Consider the following 5,535-nt stretch of genomic DNA (forward strand, 5'->3'; position numbering starts at 1 on the left):
GAGCCCCCCTGCCCAGGGGCCGGCACTCACCAGCACAAGCGACGCGCAGGGTGCGGCCGCTCCTCACCTGGCCGGCCACACTGCGCAGGCTGGCCAGGGTCAGGCACATGAAGGCGATGCACTGCGGAGCTGCGGGGGGGAAGGAGAGGGCCACGGTCAGAGCCCCGGCAGCGAGGGAGGAGGGCCTGCAGGGCTGCAGCCCCCGGCTCTACGCAGATGACGCGCAGAGGGGAGAGAGCCCTTTGCCCGGTTGTCATAGGCGTCAGGAGGCTGAGGGTGCTGTACCGTAGCTGCTGAACAGCTTGCTGAGGGTGATGAGCACAAACTCCTTGCACATCTCCCCCACGGCCTTCAGGTGGCCCTGGAGCTCGGCCATCACCAAGCTGAAGTGCGAGCGGGCCAGAGCCACCAGGACATTGCTGGCAGCCATCCTCAGGTTGTCTGTCGCGCCCTGAAAAAGTGTCTCTGGTGACACGCGGCACGGGAGGCTGCCTGAGGCCCTGGGAAGGGCTAAGCCACCGCCGTCCAGCGGCAGAATCCCAGGCGGCTCCCTTTGCCTTCGGGAGTGACCCCTCACCTGGGCCGCCGTCAGGTCCTGGGACACCTCTGCCAGCAGCCGGTTCACCACTCCGCACGGCGGGCGGCTGACCTCTTCCCACAGGGCACTCTCCAGCTCGCCGTACGTCTGCGCTCGGTCACCCTGGGGACAGGGATCGATCACGCTCGCTTTGCCCTTGTTCCCAGGGAGCCGCCCGCTGCCACCCGTGGCTATGTCGATGTGCTGCCGGGGCCAGGCAGGCGCGAGGGTGGCACAAAACCCTGGGCTGTGGGCCTGGCACCCACGGGACCGTGGCACTGGGCCGGGGCAAGGACTGATGTTTGCATGTCCCCAGCTCACCTCCTTGTCTTGCAGGCGCTGCAGCAGCAACGTCACGGGACAGGCAGGGACGGAGCTCGCCACCCTGCCTCTGCCCCTGCGACGACGCGTACATCTGGGCATGCAGCCCACACAAGCAAAGAGACCTGGAAAGAAAAAGCAGAGCAGCTGCCGCTGGTGTTGCTTGGAGCCAGGGGCGAGCATGCGGCCAGCTGTGGGAGAAACGCTCCTCCAGCCCCACAGCGCAGGCTGGGCTGCGCTGGCACATGTGCGGTCGGCGGGGAAAGGGGAGAGAGCCTTCCCCTTGCCGGGGCACTGGGGAGACCACGGTGAGCAGCTGCACTCAGCAGAGCAAGGACAGTGCTGCTGGCACGTCCAAAACGGACACTGGTGGCACACACGTGCTCGGGCAGTGTCACGGTGTCCACAGAGGTGGAGGGGGACCTCACCTCGAAGGGCTCTCAGCCGCTCCATCACAGCAGGATATCTCCAGACAGACACAGTGCTCTCTCTGGCTCCTCCTCCTGCAGCTTCCACAAGCTACTGGGCCACCGCTCCCAGCGCTGCCACAGGGGTGTAAGAGACAGCCGCTGTGACATCGCACTGAGGAGTGTCACCTCACAGAGGATGACGGGCCCTGGGCTGGGGACCAGATGTAATGCCCGGCAACCTTGCTGGCCCCAAAACACAGCATGTTTTTGTGAGGCACTCGGCTGCGGGGCGGACACGTTCTGCGTCGGCATTGTCTTAGCAATGGGGGACTCCTTGCCAGGAGGCACTGAGGGCCCCATCGGCCCCCCAGATAACCTCTCCAGAGAGGTTTGCTGTCTTGCGTGGGCACGTGCCAGAGACGTTAAGGAGACTCCACCGCATCTGATCAAACAAGTTGACCACCGTCAACTTCTGTCTTTTATACTCAGTTTTGCTCTTACTCTTGACTTTGAAACATGCTTAAGCCTTGATCTGAATTCTTGGTTTCTGTATGTATAATCAACATGTTTTCTTGTGCTGATCTTTTACTTGTCTATACTCTCCTTTGAATATCATGTTTATGATTAGATTTTCTTGGTTTGCTGTGCTTTTTCCAAAATAACTGACTAGTTTGTATTTATAATATTATATCAGTAATATAAAAATGGTAGTGTGCAGTACACTGTGTGTGCTATTACATTGATGATTTTATTTTATTAGAAAATGTTTGGTATTGAAATGCTGAAAACAATAATTAAAAGCCCAAAGAAAACAAGCAATGAGAAAGACATCTGTAAAAAGAGAAAAAAATAAATAAAAAATGGGATGTATTTAATTTACTGTGCTCATCTGAATAATGGACAAAAATAGCCCTTATGCAGCATATGGGTGGAATCTCTTTATCCCACTCAATTTTCAAATAATACAATATTGTGAGGAGCTCTTTCCGAACCATTTTTGAGATGGTTCCAATAGACCAACTAAAGCTAAACACACTACAGCAAGCCAATACTATGTACATTTGTCTTACCTGCCAAAATTTTTGAAACTCCTTCTTCTTCATTTTTATTTGAATAATTAAAACATACCAATATTCTCTACAGCTGGTAGATTTTCCTCATTACTTGGTGCCAACAGGTTTTCTGTTGATTTCTTCTTCTATAAGTACATTTGGATTTTGAGTCTGAGCTTGAGTCTGACAGATTAATGTGACCTACAGTCAGTAAAAACATCTGTTTATATCCAAACCCAACAATTCTATAATGTATTTCTAGTAGAATAAAAACACTGCTGAGGACAGAGTACTGTGTTCAATTTTATTTACCCATGCCCAAAAAAGATCTCACATTGAAACCATTACTAGTAGAACTCAAGGAATGGGTAGCCTTTTGTGTAAGAGGAGAAAAAAAACTGGAAAAAAATCTGTACTGTGCAGCCTGGAAAAAATGTAACGAGTAGGAACATTTTTACTATCTATCAATATATCTGATGGAGTACCTGAACACCCAGAAAAAAGGAAGGGCTAATTAAGTACTGAGATGAGAACCTGCAGGTGTAACTCTCTGTGCTTCTAGTTCAGGTGGAATCCTGCGCTTGTAAGAGCTTCTCTGAAGTAAGCTAAGCACAGGACATGTCCTTTCTTTCCTCAGGAGTTGCTTGAAATCTGAGACCCTCATGCTTGGCCTCTTGCTTCAGCTTTGTCTGCATCCTGTCTTATGCCTCATCACTCTGCGAACATCCCAGCAGATCATCCCAATTGGAGTAATCAGGAAAGAAGGAAATATTTTCGTGATGAAGCAAACTGTATGCAAACCATATGATGGTGAAGACCATGACCAATGGCTGATAACAAATTCTCAAGGAATTCACAGGGACCAAAGAGATCCATGGGTTTCAGGAGAGAGTCCTGCAATAACAAGTGGCTCCGTGTGCCGAGGGAACATTTTCTGTAAGCCATAAAATAATTCATAAATTTAGAATATGCATTCCATATGAATGTATATGCCTTTTACAGAAGAGGGATAATTAACACCACAAGGATACAGTCTTCATCTATCATCCATTCCCTGACCCAAAATAAGCAGCCCAAACCGTTGTAGAGAACAAATCCTAGGCAAAGAGTAGCAGAGACTTATGATCCTCTGGCTCCCAGACTTCTCTATAATTTTCCTTCTGTCTCTGAATCCTTGTAATAAGCTTCCAACAGTTTGGGAAAGTATGTATTTAGGTATCTGTCTCTAGTATTCATCAGTGGAAATGGCACAGAATCTTTGTTTACCACAACAGTAAGCAAACACTGACATTATGTCTGAAGATAACATACTGTTTTCACTAGAGGTGAATATAGTCATTGCTAAGATCAAATAGCCCCAAGACTCTTGCTTTCATTTTCTCCGTCTTTTGCACTTTAATAATGATGTAGTTCCATCCTGATGATATGTTCACATAGTCTTTTCACCACATCCTAATGATTTTTCCTAACCTTGTGCTGTGGTATCTGTTGATAGTCTCTCTATCCAAGTCATAACATGACATGAAGCTGATAGACAGCAAGACCAGCAGGACAGGTTTGCAACTGTGAGAGGTGGCAACAAATATCTGTGTAACTAATGGGGAACCAAACTGAATGTCCCTATTTTCAATACATAAAGTCACTTAGGCAGGGTTTCACTACCTTAATTGGAGAGCAGTATTTTTAACAAAACATTGCAGTCCATTGCTCTTTTAATAAGTGAGCTTGACTCTTTTATGTCCTTGAACTGCCTACAATTCACACTTGTCTTTAGCAGATCTTTCAACTTTTTCTTAATCCATGCCTTCAGTGCGATATCTCTACTACCCTAACAATTATTAACAAGATATAATACAATATGATCATTATGTTGTGTATCAGTACTAATTGATGAGCTGAGTGCTTCCTAGTGGTCACAATTTAGATTTCAGAAATTTCAGTTAATCAGATGTATGAAGTATGTAGTAGAACTTTGTTCTAGCAGTCATTAGTTTGTTATTTTAATGGTTGTGTGATTTTTTGCTGTGATTGATGCATATCCTGTAGATACCTTACTCTGTAGAATAACATTTTGGTCTGTGCATACTCTTCTTCCCATACAAATTTAATTTCTCCAAACAACAAGAACACTTCTTTCTTTCTTTCTGTTTCTGTTCTTCAAAGCAGTGAAGAGGAAAAAAAAAGTCTCACTAAGCAATTAAGCAGTTAAAAAAACTACTTTGGAAAAATGAAACATCAGTGAAAACCCCACTTGTAAACAAAATATTTTTTGAAAGAATGAATGTTACAATGTTTTTATCCACATATATCTTTGTTCAGAGTGAAGGAATTGGCTTTTAAATTGTTTAAAATATTGCAGTGGTTTGTTTTTCTCAACAAACACAAAGCAGTGCAGAGGAAGTAAAATACAACAAAACAACCTTTAAACTGTTAGAAGGGTGGAAAGTATAAGGCCATAACAGCAAACACTTTCAGCTGCAGTACAAAAATATCAAAACTGAGATTTCTAGGTGGTTGCCTCAGAAATCTGGATTAATTCCCAGGATTGTCAGGCTTCTTACATGTTCCTGGTAAATCATTTATTCATAAATCAAACTTAATCTCAGTTTGCACTTCTATGTTAAAAAATTAAAGCAAGCCTTTCCTCACCTTGACATGTCCCCATGCCGAAGCGTGTCCCAGTAAAACACCTGGCAATCTATGACACCATGTAAGGGTCAGTATCAACCCTAAACGAAGGAATAGCTCTGAAGTGGAATGAAGATATTTTCTTGCCACACTGTCCAGCTTGCAAATAAAAGAAGTATGTCTGCTGATTTAAGCCTGAAAATTAGTGTTACTTTTAATTGATATTTTCTTAGGTCTACCATACATCCCTGTATTAAGTCAAAACTTAACAGAAAATAAACCTATTCATTTCTGAGAGTGAATGAACAAAACCATTATGAAACTCAGTTTCTTTCACATCAGATATTTGCAATGTCATTGACTTAGGGTTGTTTGTTTGTTTTTGACAGATCTGAATTGTTTTTTCTGACTCAGTTGTTTCTATTACAATAAAAATGACAAATTTTTCCAGCTTGTCAAGGTACATTCCATGATCCAGTGAGTAAAAAAGCACACCATAGAATCTGAATGTCAGCAAAATGTTATGTAACAGGTTTAACTTTCAGAT

Source organism: Numida meleagris, chromosome 1, assembly GCF_002078875.1.
Source record: "Numida meleagris isolate 19003 breed g44 Domestic line chromosome 1, NumMel1.0, whole genome shotgun sequence".
Classification (NCBI taxonomy): Eukaryota; Metazoa; Chordata; class Aves; order Galliformes; family Numididae; genus Numida; species Numida meleagris.